The sequence below is a fragment of the Pelodiscus sinensis genome, chromosome 21 (assembly GCF_052426305.1).
Source record: "Pelodiscus sinensis isolate ZL-2025 chromosome 21, ASM5242630v1, whole genome shotgun sequence".
Lineage (NCBI taxonomy): Eukaryota > Metazoa > Chordata > Testudines > Trionychidae > Pelodiscus > Pelodiscus sinensis.
This window is the reverse complement of record NC_143072.1, coordinates 26,735,071-26,749,340: the sequence shown is the minus strand read 5'-3', so window position 1 is coordinate 26,749,340 and position 14,270 is coordinate 26,735,071. Positions and strand designations below refer to the sequence as shown.

The 14,270-nt window shown below is 66.6% G+C and overlaps 1 pseudogene; it reads left to right on the top strand.

The window, feature by feature from the left end:
* The first annotated feature begins 7,197 nt into the window (after positions 1-7,197).
* Positions 7,198-8,111, top strand: LOC142819223 (carbonic anhydrase pseudogene; annotated as a pseudogene).
* The last annotated feature ends 6,159 nt before the right edge of the window (positions 8,112-14,270 follow it).

Here is a 14,270-nt window from a genome sequence, read left to right as displayed (position 1 = left end):
CGCCTGGCTGCCTTCCTCGGGCGGCTCAGCGAATGCAAACCTGCGAGCCCGGCTCTCCCTGCAGGGCCTGACCCCTGCCTGCGGACCCGCTGGGGGCCGGGGCTGGGCAGGGGAGCCGGCAGGCGCCATGGTGGGTAACTGCAGTCCAAGGCAGCTCACTGCTGGCTGCTGCACTGGGGTTTGGAAACATCTGCTGAGAACACAGGAGGTGGGAAATCAGCCGCCCCCAGCCCTTGCAGGCAGCCCCCCCCTCCCGTTCTGTAGCCCCCGCTGTCCCAGCTGCACTGCATAGGGGCTGCAGGCCCAGGGCACCGTGGTGCAGCCCCAGCTCCAGCAGTCAGAACCGCCTGGGGCCAGGGCCGTGGGGCGTGCAGCAGTCTCAGGGCAGCAGGAACGGTTGGGCGAGGGGCGGGGTCCTGAGCAGGCTGAGGGCATCCCCTCCCCCCTTTGTGCCGCAGCCCAGCCCTGGCTTTGCTCACACGCGCTCGCCCGAGCCGTTTCAAGGCGTTGCCGTGGCTCGCGGGAGGGAGCAGGCCAGCGAGGGCCCCTGGGCCTTCCCGCCGGGGAGAGCGTCAGGCCGGTTGTACGCGCGGCGGCTGTGTCCCCCCCAGGGCCAGGCTCCTGCGCCACGTGCTGCAGCCACGCTCCTGCGCCGTGGCCTGCGGCGTTCTGCTCTGCCAGCAGCCACAGAGCACCCTTGTCCACGGAGCCGTTTCCCCGAAGTTCCCACAGGCTGGCGCGGTGACGGGTAGTTGGCCACTTTCAGCTGGCGGCCGCGGGAACCACCCCTGGGCCTGGGGGAGGGGGGCAGGGGCCTGCGGCCAGCCTGGGTGGGGACGCGGAAGGGCTGGGCACAAGTCTCAGCCACCCAAGGGTCCGGGCTCTGCCTGGTGCCTGGAGCTGGGGCCCGGCATCGAGCGTGGGTTGACCCAATTGCGTTTCTTCCTGGGCGGGCTGCATGGCAGCCTTGTCAGCCCGGCCCCCCCTTGCGGCCCCCTGGCTGGGAGGGGGAGCCCACTGGCAGCTCGGGGTGTCGCCTGGTCTCTGCTGAGGAGGGAGGCAGGTGCCACTTCCAGCTTCGCTCAGTGGCTCTCGTGGCCTTTGGGGCGCAGGACAGCACGAGGCCCCCTAGCTCAGCGGGGCCGGGGCTGCCTGCCAGGTCTGGCCAGGCCCCTGGCTGGAGGCTGGGCTTTGGGGTTACCTGGTCCAGACTCCAGCCCTTGGCTCTGATCCTGAATAGGCCTGGAGCTGCTGGCTCAGCAGGGCTGGTTGCCAACTGCACAAGGCCCCCAGGGCAGGCGCCGGCTAATGGATCAGCCAGCAAACCTGGCCCTGCCCCCAGTGCCCTGCGACGCCAGCGGCCCTGCCAGGCACTGCTCCCCGCCCAGCCCCTTGCTGCCTGTGCTCCCGGCCCCGGGGGGGGAGAGGGGGGGCTGGATGCAGTGGCGGGCTTGGGCCCCACGGGGAGGGGCTGGGCTGGGTGTGGCCATAAGGGGGTGGATGCGGGTGCGGTGCAGCTGCGGAGGAGGGAGCGGGGGGTGCATGGTGTGGCTGGGGAGCAGGGGTGGGTGCAGGGGGAGCGCGGTGCGGGGCATGGGCTGGGCGGGGGGCTGGGCGGGGGGGGGCCGCGGGCTGGGCGGGGGGGGGGGGGAGCGCGGTGCGGCCCTGGGCTGGGCGGGGGGGGAGCGCAGTGCGGCCGTGGGCTGGGCCGTTTTCTTGGCCCCCAGACGTACCAGCAGCCCTGCGAGTGGCGACCTGTAACTTGCGTCTTTTCCCCGGGATGTCACTGGGGCCGGCAGGCGCGGGGGCCCGGCCCGTGGGGGCTGCGAGGGGCCGTCTAGCCCACCCCTCTGAGCAGCTGGCTGGGCAGGGAAGGGCTCAGGGGCGGGGGCAGCCGAGGCCCTAGGGGGGCGGGGGGGGCACTTCTAGCCCAGAGACACACACTGCACCCTGCTGGTGTAGAGGGGGGGGCCGAGTGTCTCCCCTGCCCCTCCCCCTCCTCTCCCCAGGCATCTCACTCCAGGCTGCAGTGGGGAACATGCCCCCCTTAGGCTGGTGTGGGGCTCTGGCAGGGCTGTGGGGGGGCTCAGGGGGCCCCGGCAGGGCTGGAGGGAGCTGGGGGCTGTGGGAAGGTTTAGGAGGCCCTGGCAGGACTGGGAGAGGCTGAGGGGGCCCTGGCGGGGGGGGGGGGAGGCTGGAGGTTGGTGTGAGGGACTGCGGGGGGGGTTCAGGGGGCCCTGGCGGGGGGGGGGGAGGCTGGAGGTTGGTGTGAGGGACTGCGGGGGGGGTTCAGGGGGCCCTGGCGGGGGGGGGGGAGGCTGGAGGTTGGTGTGAGGGACTGCGGGGGGGGTTCAGGGGGCCCTGGCTGGGCTGTGAAGGGGAAGCTGGTTTGCTCCCGCTAGCCCCCACCCCAAGACCAGGCAGCTCCCTCGCTCCAGGACGAGGCCTGTCCCGCACAAGGCAGCACCCCAGGGTCCCTCTCACCTGCACCCCTGCACCTGCCTGCTCCCCCCCCCCCCCGGCCCAGGGCCCTGCCGCTTTCCTGCCTGGTGGCATGGCCAGGTGCCGCGGTGCAGCCCAGGGGCTCTGCAGCCTTGGGGGGGGGGGAGGCAGTATTGAGCTCAGGCCAGAGACCCCTCAGGGCTGCGCCCAGCACAGAGGCCCCGGAGCAGCCCTGCCCCAGGACTAGGCCCTGCCAGCCCTGGGCTGCTGCCGTTGCTGGCTCAGAGGTGGGCAAGGCTGGACTCTGGCCTGTCTGCGCCCGGGGGGGGTACAGCTCCCCCCCTTCTGCCTGGGACGGGCTAAGCCGGCCCAGGCCCAGCACCCTGGGGCACCCCCAGGTTACAAGACCCCGTCTCTCCGCCTCACTGGCGCTCCGGGGGGGGGTGAGGGGAAGCTGATGCCTGACCCAGCAGCCACACAAAGCGGGGGGGGCTGCCGGAGGAAGAGAGTAGTGGGGGCAGGGCGGGGGGTGGGCAGCCCCGGGCCAGGCGGGACATGCCGGCGCTAATCCCTGACCCACATGGTGCGAGCAGATGGGGCTCAGCCGGCGTGGGTAATTCAATAATCACCGCGTGCCAGGCGGCGGCTCACGCCCTGCGCCCCCCACCCCCACCCCCTTTGTTCCTCGGCCAAGCAGCCGGGGGCGGGGGGGGGGGGGGGGGGAGTGGCTGCTCTGATCCAGCAGCTTAGCACCAGCCCCTGGGGGTTCTTTCCCCACCCTGGCCCCCAGCGGCTCCGTGGGCAGCTGAGCCCCGAGGCCTTGCCCCGCTCTGGGCTTCCTGCCAGGGCCAAGCACCCCTTTCGGGGCCCCCTGGCTGGCCTTGGGGCATGAGCCGGGCGGGTACCAGGTAACCCCCAGCAGCCCCTGTGCAGCCTGAGGGGAGCCCCCATGGCGCCGTGGGCGGCAGGTGGGTACCTGGTGGGGGTTCCCCAGGGGCTGAGGGGGCCACGCAGGGGTGGGAGGAGACGGCCGTGGCACAGGGGCCATGTCACGGACCCTGGCTGGGCACACGCGCCCTTCCCCCCCCATGGCTCTCGCCAAGCTCCCCTCCCCCGACCCCCCCCAACTCTGGGCTGAGCCTGAGCCTGGCGCTCAGAGGCTGCAGCAGCCACCTCGCACCTGGGCCCCTGGTGCGCTGCTCCAGCTCTGAGCACTGGGGGGAGCAACCCAGCCCCCGCTCCCACGGTGCTGCAGGACCCAGGCGGCTTGGCCGGGGCTGGGGGGGTTGGTTAAGTGCTCTGTGGGGTGCAGCTCTCCCCAGGTACAGGGCGGCGGGGGGCGGGGGCCTGGCTCTGGCCTGGCGAAGGCGCTGCAGTGAACCCGCGTCCATGCTGGACCCCCGCCCAGGAGAGCCGGTCCCTTAGCAGGCAAAGCCCCAGCAGGGCTGCCAGCTGCTAATTAGCTGAGCTGTAATTACAGTGCGATTTGCATACGCCAGGGCTAATGCCACGCAGACGTGGGGGTGAGGCAGGGAGGGAACCCGGCGCAGCGCTGGAGCCAGGGGGGCGTGAGTACTGCAATTAGTGGCAATGGGCAGGGCCGGGCCTGGGCCTGTCTGTGTGCAGCTGAGGGGTGTGTCCCTGGAGCAGGGGGGCCCGCAGGCAGGGGGGGAGGCCTGGTCCCTGGTAGGCAGGATGTCACTGTGAGCGCTGGGTGCTGTACCCTGGGGGCCCCGAGCAGGGGCAGTGACCTCCCCAAGCAATGGTCCAACGGGGCGTCCTGGCACCTGCTGAGCCCCCCCGCCCGGCCCAGCCCTGCCCTGCCCGGGCAGGAGGAGGCTGCAGGGCCCGGTAGCGCCTGAAGGCAGCTGCCCGCTTTGGGCCCAGGGGGGCGTGTGCAGGACTGAGCCCCCGCGCAGCATCACAGGCCCGGAGGAGGGCGAAGGCGCAAGGGGCTCCCTGTGGCTCCCGTCCCCCCCAGCAGGGCAGAGCTGTCAGGAGCGGGACGTCTGCCACCTCCCTGCTCTCAGCGCGGGCTGGGGCATGGTCGCCCCACATACCTCCCGCCCCCCCCAACCAGGCCCATGGCTGGAGCCAGTCGCTGGCTACCCCCCTCCCCCCAGTCATGGGCATGGCCTGTCAGGGCAGGGCCCAGCGGGGGAGGGGGGGTCCCCTTCCAGCCTGCTGCATCCCAGGGGCATTAGCGCAGCCCCCCCCCCCCCCCCCCCCAAGGTGACTAGCTCGGGCGCAGCAGCTGCAGAGCCGGCTGCTCCCTCCCTGCCAGCCCTTGGGGGGGGGAGGCTGGGCTGGAAGTGTAAGTTACAGCCCCCCCTTCCCCCCCCCCGGCCAGCTGGCAGCCAGGCGCTTGTGACCCTCCCCCGCAGGAGCCACTTCCCCTCTGGCTGCTGGGGCCCTGGCCACGCCCATGTGCAGCCCCCTGGCCTGTGCCCCACGCCGGCCGCACGCGCTGCCTGGTGCTGCCCCAGGCGGGGGGTTCCCGGCTCAGCCCTGCGGGCGAGCGCCCCCCCTCGGGGCCTCCCAGGGAGCCTGGTTCTGTGCTCCAGGGCGCCCCACCCCAGTGTGGCCCCCGGTGCCATTTCCCTCCCCCCCCGGCAGGGGCACTGGAGCCGCCCCCAAAGTGCTTTTGCCCGGGTACTAAATGGAGACAGCCACTGGCAGGGGGAGACAGGCCTGGCCGGGACGCCTGCTCCCGCACAGCCGCAGCGCAGCCCCCGGGGGCAAACCTCCCTGCTGGACGCCTGGGGGGGGCTCAGGTGGCACAGGGGTCCCCCCCACCCTGGGTCGCCCCCTGCCCCAGCTCACAGGAGCTGTTCTGCTTGTGCACCAGGAGGAGCCCCCCCCCCCAACAGGCGGAGCCACCACCAGGCACAGGCGAACTGGGGCCGGCTGCAGCTTAGTGTAGGCGCCGCCCCCTGAGCTGAAAGCCAGCTGGCTCCCGGCCCCTGCGGCGAGGGCCCTTGGGCTGGGCTGTGGCCGCGGCCAGTGACCCTCTCTAGGTTGGGGGGGAGCAGGCTAGTCCCTGCCAGGCAGATCTCAGCACACAGCTGCAGGGGGAACGTGGACCTGAGGGGGGGGGCCCTAAGACGGGGGCGGGGTGCTGTGAGAAGAGGGGCTGCTGCAGGCGGATGGGGCCAGCTGGCCAGTGGGGCAGGGCCGAGCGTGCACACGGAAAGGGGAGGGAGACAAGAGGGGCCGCAATGAAAATAATCAGTGGGGAGGAACCAAGCAGGGGCAGGGAATGGGGCTGCTGCCCGGGGCAGCTCTCGGGGTGCACACAGGCAGAGCCTGGTACGGCAGCACCGGCGGCGGCTGGGGAGTGCAGGGCTGAGGGGGGGGGCACCTCTCTCCCGATCAGGACGCTCAGCCGGCCACATGCCTCCGAGGGGCCCTCTGTGTGCCCGTAACATTGGGGCAGGGAGCGGCCGGTGTGGGGGGCAAACGCCCACCCCCTGGCTGTCGGGCACACACCTGCTCTAGGGGACATGGCCAAAGCACTCCAGGCCCATGGCTGGCGGCAGTGGACCCTGGCTTCCAGCACAGCAGGCCAGCCGTCTGGTGGGGCCGGGCGCGCTGGCCCTGGGGGTGCAGGGTCCTGCGGAGCCTTGGTCTCCCGCCCGGCCTTGTGCAGCAGGGTGGGAAAAGCTCCCAGGGGCGTGTGGTGCACGGGGGGGGGGGGCTCCCATCACAGGAGCAGCCCCTCACCCTCTGCTGGGGCCGGCCAAGTGGCTGCTGGGGGCAGCGAGGAGAAACTAATCCTACATCCAGCAAAGAGAAACCCGGGCCCAGCCCTGAGGCGTCCTCCAGGCAGTGGGGGGAGCCCAGTGGACCAGCCTGGGAAGAGTGGCGGGGGGGGGGAACAAGAGCCAGACATGCACAGGGACAGGACCGGGCCTGGCCTCTCAGCTCTGCACGCAGGTGGGCTGGGGCGGAGCAGGGACCCCTGGGGTACACAGCCCCGTGGGGGCACCACAGCACTGCGGGGGGGGGTACACAGCCCCGGGGGGGCGCCACAGCACTGCTGGGGGGGGTACACAGCCCCGGGGGGGCGCCACAGCACTGCTGGGGGGGTACACAGCCCCGGGGGGGCGCCACAGCACTGCTGGGGGGGGGGTACACAGCCCCGGGGGGGCGCCACAGCACTGCTGGGGGGGGTACACAGCCCCGGGGGGGCGCCACAGCACTGCTGGGGGGGTACACAGCCCCGGGGGGGCGCCACAGCACTGCTGGGGGGGTACACAGCCCCGGGGGGGCGCCACAGCACTGCTGGGGGGGGTACACAGCCCCGTGGTGGCGCCACAGCACTGCTGGGGGGGTACACAGCCCCGGGGGGGCGCCACAGCACTGCGGGGGGGGGGACACAGCCCCGTGGGGGGGCACCACAGCACTGCGGGGGGGGACCATCATCTGGCCTGGAGGGACTGAGCTGCCTGCGGCAGGGTCGGGCCACACTGCTGTCCGTGGGCCGGTGCGTCCCCCAGTGGGGTCCTGGCCAAGCCCAGGGAGAACGCCCGGGGGTGGCCCCGCTCCGGGTGGGCCCACGCTGGGTTTCAGGGAGGGCTGCAGGGGCTGGGCAGGGGGTGTCCTTCCCTGCCTGCTGGCCGGCGCTCCGGGGCTATTGCCCGTGGGCAGGGGCCCCCGTGGGGGGGAGCCTGGGGGCTGAGGGGCGGGGCTGGGGGGCGGGGCGGGCCTCCCCAAGCCATGGCCCCGGCGCCTCGGGGGGCGACGCGTGTGACGCGGCGGGGCCGCACAATGGGCGCGCAGCGGGCGGCGGGCGGGCGCGCAGAGGGCGGGCGGCGGGCGCGCACCATGAGCTGCCTGGGCTGCTGCGGGAGGCCCGGCCCCAGCGGCGCCGCCTCCCAGGCCTGGGGCTACGGCCCCGCGGACGGCCCGGAGCGCTGGGCTGAGCGCTTCCCGCGGGCCCGCGGCCGCCGCCAGTCCCCCGTGGACATCCGCGCCCAGGACACCCGCTACGACGCCGCCCTGCGGCCGCTGCGCTTCGGCTACGAGGAGGCGGCGGCGCAGGGCCTGGCCAACACCGGCCACACGGTGCAGGTGGCGTTCGCCGAGGGCGCGGCGCTGGCCGGGGGGCCGCTGCCGGGGCCCTACCGCCTGGCGCAGCTGCACCTGCACTGGGGCTCGGGGCCGGCGCAGGGCTCGGAGCACACGCTGGAGGGGCGCCGCTTCCCGGCCGAGCTGCACGTGGTGCACTGGCACCCGCGCTACGGGCAGCTGAGCCGGGCGCTGAGCCGCCCCGACGGGCTGGCCGTGGTGGCCGTGCTGCTGCGCCTGGGCGCGCCCTGCCCGGCCCTGCAGCCGCTGGTGGAGGCGCTGGGCTCCGTGCGCACCCGGGGCAGCCAGGCGCCCCTGGCCGCCTTCCAGCCGCTCCAGCTGCTGCCCGCCTCCGGCGACTTCTGGACCTACCCGGGCTCGCTGACCACCCCGCCGCTGCTGGAGAGCGTCACCTGGCTGGTGCTGCGGGAGCCGGTGGACGTGGGCGCCGAGCAGCTGAGCGCCCTGCGGGGCCTGCTGAGCAGCGGGCCCGGGGAGCCGCCCAGCCCGCTGCTGGACAACTGGCGGCCGTGCCAGCCGCTGCACGGCCGGGAGCTGCGGGCCAACTTCTGCTGAATAAACACCCTGCCCCGCTGGTACCCCTGCTACTTCCTTCAGGGCGCCAGGCTCTGCCCCGCCAGCGGCCGAACCCCGGCACGGCACGCTGGGCTAGCGGGGGATGAGGCAGGGGCCCAGGGACCCTCCACTGGCTGGGGACCGGCTGCCAGAGCCGTGGGCCACAGGGCTCTGTCCCACCGTGCCAGCGCCTTGCTCCTGGCCTCAGCACCCCCAGCTGAGAAATGGCCCATGCCCCTGGGGCTGAGCCGAGGAGGGTGGCACAGGGCTGGCCGGGAGCTGCAGGGGCTGGGCACTGTGGAGAGGCGGCTGCGAGAGGCCCAAAGCTCTGCCCACGCAGGGAGAATGGCCTAGCCCCACCTTGCGCGTACGCACAGCCCCCTGAGGCGGGCTGCGGGGGGCAGGGACGGGCTAGCGCAGTCGATCCATTGGTTAGCAGAAGCTGAGTGGTTATGCTCTCCACTGCCGGCATGTCCCCCCCTCGGTGAGTCTGGGACCGAGCCCTGCTGCGGCTCTGCACGTGAAGTGTAGTAGGAGCCGGGCGGCAGGAAGCTCAGACACCCTCCCCCCTCCCCCTGCTCCTCCTGTATCAGAGGCAGCAGCACAGGGCAACAGGCAACTGGCTTTTAAACTGGCTCCCCTCACAGACCAGCTCCCGCTTGGCATCCCCTGGAGTGGCCCATGAGGTTACTCGGCCCTCGAGTGACCCTCATCTCACAGCCCCAGTGAGGGTGGCCCCGGCCCGGCCTGAGGGTGCAGCTGTTTGAAGACGAGTCTAGTTCTGTTCGGGGGGGGGGGGGCTGCCCAGCACTGTTGTTATGGACAAGTCCCCCCCCATCAGTCTCACTGCGCCCCCAGCCAGCAGAGCGAGGCCCTGGCCAAGTGCCTGCAGCACTTCTAGACGCCAGGCCCACAGAGCGGGTTCAGCTCACGGGGGGCGGGGGATGTTGCAGTTGAAGGGAAGGCAGCTCATCTCAATGCAGGCAAAGCAGGCCGAGATGGGGGGCAGGTGGGGCTCACAGCAGCTGAGGCCAGTCAGCTGCATGTTTAGCTCATGCACCTTGATGCTCTGGCATCTTCCCCCACTGCAGCTGGGGCAAAGGGGAGCGGGCAGGGCTGAAGGACAGTCCCCCCAGCTGCAGCATGGTCACTTGGACAGGCTTAGGTGCCTGAGGCTGCCGCCGGAGGAACCAGCCCATGCTGGTGGCGCTCAGACCTGTAGCCCCAAGAGCAGGGGCAGAGGAGCAGCGCCCATACAGGCGCCAGGCGGCTCCAGGGTGGGCCTGTCTGGAGTGCTTTCCCCACTGCGCTGGGACAGGCGCCTGAGAAGTGATGGGAAGGAAAGCGGGAAGGGCAGTGGCTGGAGAGCGTTGTGAGGCGAGGCCCAGCGCCCGCCCCAGTAGCAGCTCCCAGCAGTGCGCCCTACAGGCACACAGGCTAACGGTGGTAGGAAGAGCATGGCCAGCAGATCCAGAGCTGGGATTATTCCCCTTTATTCAGCTCTGGGGAGGCCACAGCTGGAGTGTTGTGTCCAGTTCTGGGCCCCCACTACAGAAGGGAGGTGGACGCATTGGAGAGGGTCCAGGGGAGGGGGCAGCCAAAATGATGGGGCTGGAGCACGTGACCTATGGGGAGAGGCTGAGGGATTTAGGTTGGTCTAGGCTGCAGCAGAGAAAGGGGGGGAGAGAAGGGGGATTTGGTAGCAGGCTTCAGCTTCCTGCAGAGGGGCTCCAAAGAGGCTGTTCTCAGCAGTGGCAGATGGCAGGGCCAGGAGCAACGGGCTCACCTTGCAGCAGGGGAGGGCAAGGTTGGATATTAGGAGAAAACCATTTCCACCGGCGGGTGGGGAAGTCCTGGCTGGGTTCCCTAGGGAGCGGGTGGAATCTCCAGCCCTAAAGGGTTGAGAGTCCCAGCTGGACACAGCCCTGGCTGGGGTGATTGAGTTGGGGTTGGTCCTGCTTTGGGCAGGGGCTGGACTCCATGTCGCATGCCATCTCCACCAGCCCCGGATTCTGTATCTGTGTTATGAAAAACATGGGACACGAGGTGGCATAAGCAGCAAGGAAATCCCAGGAGAACCGGGGCTGGGCCGGGCTGGGCTGGGCCTGGCCCCAGGAGGCTGCTTTGGGAAAGAGGGAAGCAGAGGGCCGGAAGCCATGGCCCAGGGGGAGGGCCAGAGGGCCGCAGTAGTGCCCCCGGTGGGGAAAAGGGAGGTTTGGTGAAAGGAGACGGGAACAGCAGGCTGGCACCTGCTCCCAAGAAAGGGGTTTGGAAAGACAGGCAGACTTGGGAGGAGACTGTGGGACAATGGGGCCACGGGAGGAGACCATGGAACGATGGGGCCACCCCAGCTGCAGGGATGCATTTCGCTCCACTGGGCTGCATGACAGAACCGGGTCATCCAGCAGAGAGCTGCAGGGTCTACGGCCTGCTGCAGCCAGGCGTGAGGAGCAGGAGACCCGGCCCGTGCTTACTCCAAGCTGGTCAGGTAAGACAGGCTGGAAGAGCAAGACTGCAGGCGAGGCACTCACTGTTGGTGTACGTGAATACAGCTGTGAAACCCCACGGAACCAGGACAGGCCAGGGGCAGCCCATGTATGTGTGGGAGCCACAGGCAAGTACCAGCATGCCTGCACAGCTGTAACATGCACCTCCCAGATCCCACCCACCCAGGGAGCCACGGGTGACGGAGCAACATAGCGACTTCTCTACCATGGTTGTGGCTGCCACACATTGGTGACCTCAGCAGCTGGATTCAGCCCACAACTGAAAAAGCCCAAAGGCTGCTCTGAGTTGCACTGGAAACTGTCTGATTGGTGGAGCTCAAAGCTGTCCAACCCTACACGGGATCCAGTTTTCTCCTGCAAGCTTTAGTACCTTGGAGTCCTGACCATGCTGTATTATATATGAGGGATGTGAAATCAGCCAGGCCAGGCCTCTGGTTAACCATTCACATCCCCAACCGCTAGGAGCTATTTAGATCCTAAGCCCCCTTTTTGAACATGTTTTGGGCACTTAGGAGCAATGGGAGTGTGTCCTGTAGACATGTCATTAGGTCCTAAAAGGAATCAGCTAGCAGGGTCAAACAGCAAGGTAAGCACCACAAAGACTCAACTTAGGGCCACAGAAGTCACTAAGGTGGGTAATGTACCACATTAAGCATCCAGCTATACACAGCCTCAGCCAAGATGAAGCACAACTGTTCCGAGGTCCCTCCATCTGAAACTGTTGTGGGAGGGTTTTCACAGCCACAGAATGAGTGTCATTACTGGCTGCCTTTCGGATTCCTACTTTCCTAAAGGAGCCAGAAGTGTTTCTCTAATTGTGTTCTTACAAGAGTTTATTTGCCGAGAAGCTCTGAAAATAGCACCTCTGACACACACAGGGTACTGGCCGTAGCCTCATCTATTGTAAGCGCAGGCTACAAAACTGTAAATAATGCGATAGGACAAATGTTACAACTGCCTGCTAGAATTAACCATTCCCTGGAGCTCATTTGCGGCCGTTCTCTTTCAGAACACTGCACCCCCCAGTGCATTTCACAGGCCAGGACTGAAGAGAGAAGTACAAATTCAGGAGTGGAGAGACCAGCAATACGTGATCAAACAGTGGCAGGATTTCGGTACAAGAATCAGACCCAGAGAGGTGGTGAGCAACCCCAGACATGACATTTTCAGCTGATAAAAGGAAACCTCTCCCCAGTGAGCACACCCTCCGGCCCTTTGCCACAAGGTATCACCAATTCCCAGGAGGAGCGAGACCCATGGATCAGCAACATCCGGAGTTACCGTAGCCAGACCAGCTTTATTGTAAGGGATTAAACCCTCATGCTGACCACACAACAGAGCTCGGAAGACCCGTTCCTACGAGCCGAAATCATGTTCTATCGAGTTTCTTACATCTCTCGCATGTATTTGGCGCCTGCCCATGTTAGACACAGACTACTGGACGAGATGGACTTCAGAGACAACTGAAGCTACGACAGCTTCAGGGCATTTCACTTGGCCACCGTGATGGGGGAAGCATTCTGCAGTGACTGCAGGAAATGCATTAGATAACCTAACAGGTTTTTCCATCTAACACTTGTCACCTAGAGCGACTACTGGCAGCGCTGCTATGTATCGATGTCTCCCCGTGTGTACGTTGCATCGAAACTACACCTCAAATGCGGTAAAAGCTTGGGGCGAGACAGAGGGTATGCATCACCCCCCAGCCAGGACACTAGTTGCTTGGCTGCAATATTAATTCAGAAATCAAGCCAGAATGCCGGGTTCCTGGGCAGAAGGCAAGAGAAAAACAACCTCACTAGCCCCTCGGGATGTGAACGTACAACTGTGAGCCTGGGCTTATTGTTAATGTTCAGGGACACACGCACACGCCGGCCCCGCTCCTAGGGAGCCAGCTGTCCCCCCACACCACTGCCTCTGCATCAGAGTGAGCAGTGTGGGTGGCAGCCGGCTCCCCGGGAGCAGGGCTGCAGGTGGGAGCCAGTGCATGCCACGAGCCTGCTTAAAAGCCGGCTCCTGGTGCGCATTGGCTCCCGGGGAGCCGCTGCTGCCCCAGATACCCAGGGGCAGGACCCTGCAGAAACTACTGCGAGTATGAAACACTCCTTCTGCCACCGAAGCGCTTTCACTCCCCAGCCGCTGCTTGCACTGCTACTTGCACTTCACTCCTCTGCAATCCTGAGGGGGAAGATCGCTGGTGTTGCTCTATCTCCTCCAGGATCACACTTTAAACACCAAACAAAACAGCCAGGAAACTGGTAACTTGTGATTAACTATTAGCCCACCAAGGACACGGCTGTTTACTTAGTTGCTTTACAGCAGAGCGGCCAGACAGGGTCAGACCAAAGGTCCATCTCTCCCAGTGTCCTATGTGCCCACAGTGGCCAAGGCCAGGTGCCCCAGAGGGAGCAAACCGAACAGGGACTCACGTGACCCCTCCCCTGCAATCACACAGCTTGCCCTTCTCACGCAATGAGACGTCAAATGAATCTTTAAGCAGCTCTTAACTGGAACACGTTTGCAAAATTAGGTTTTTTAATCCAGTGGCAACGCCCCTGCCAGGCCAGCACAGCCAGCTTCTCTGAGGAACCAGGGAACCCCCCTTGGGACCCATACCCCAGCTTGTCCAGTACTAAACGCAGGCTTTCAAAGGGCCAGGTTTCACACCAACGCTTCCGGGCCCTTCCAAACAAAGCTGCAGTGCAGCTTTACCGACCCGAGCCCGGCATAGTCGAGACCAAGGCTTCCGAGGAAGGTGCAAGGAGCCACCTAGTGGATAATTAGGAGCAAGGGGCCGATCGGGAGGATCCAACAGTCAGTGTCTCTTGCCCGGAGGCCTGGTGTCACGTTTCTACAACCCAAGTGGAGGAGGTGCCCACTGCCTACACAAGCAGTAACTCACCTGGGGATTCCGTCAGGTCTTGCTTAAGGCAGGCAGCAGCGGCATCTGAAGGCTGAATGAGAATTGCCGTCCACAGCGACGTGCAGGGGCCTCCTAGTGCCAATACCCCCGGATTAAATCAATGTCACTCAGCCAGAATGTCTGGGGTGTTACGGTTTCATGCTGAGGGACTACCACAGGCAGGGGGTGCTCCAGCGCGGCCCGGCCAGCCCCTGGTCGTTCCTGATGAAACAGGATTTTACATCCCTCCACAAAGCGTATACGTTATTTGGACCAGGCCCTACAGCGCTGACCCAATGCAACAAGAGCAAGAGACAGGCCCTGCCTCAAAGCACTCACAAACTAGCCGGCTCTCTCCAGGTCACCCATTAAATTCCTGGTCTCCATTTTTCAGGGAGCAGTGGATTACTGTGTGCACCGGGCCAATAACCCAGCCGCGTCTCATTCGACATGGCTGGATCACACCAACATTCGGCGTTTGATCACATTCAGAAGTGGCAGCGAAATCGCCTCCCGTGACTAAGTAAGGTGCCAAGGCACTGAAGGAAAGCACTTCACAAAAATGTGGGCAACGGTCTAGGCCTGACCAGAAAATAAGAGTAAATCTGAGACCCACGGGAGTTTTGACTGAAGGTCCCTCACCAAAGGCTTGTAAACAAAGGAAGCTGTCATGGGATAGGAGGGAAGTTCCTCTCGTGGATTGATCACTGGTTAAGAGACAGGAAACAAAGGGTCGGCTTTCAGAGTGGAGAGGGGTAACTAGTGGGGTCCCC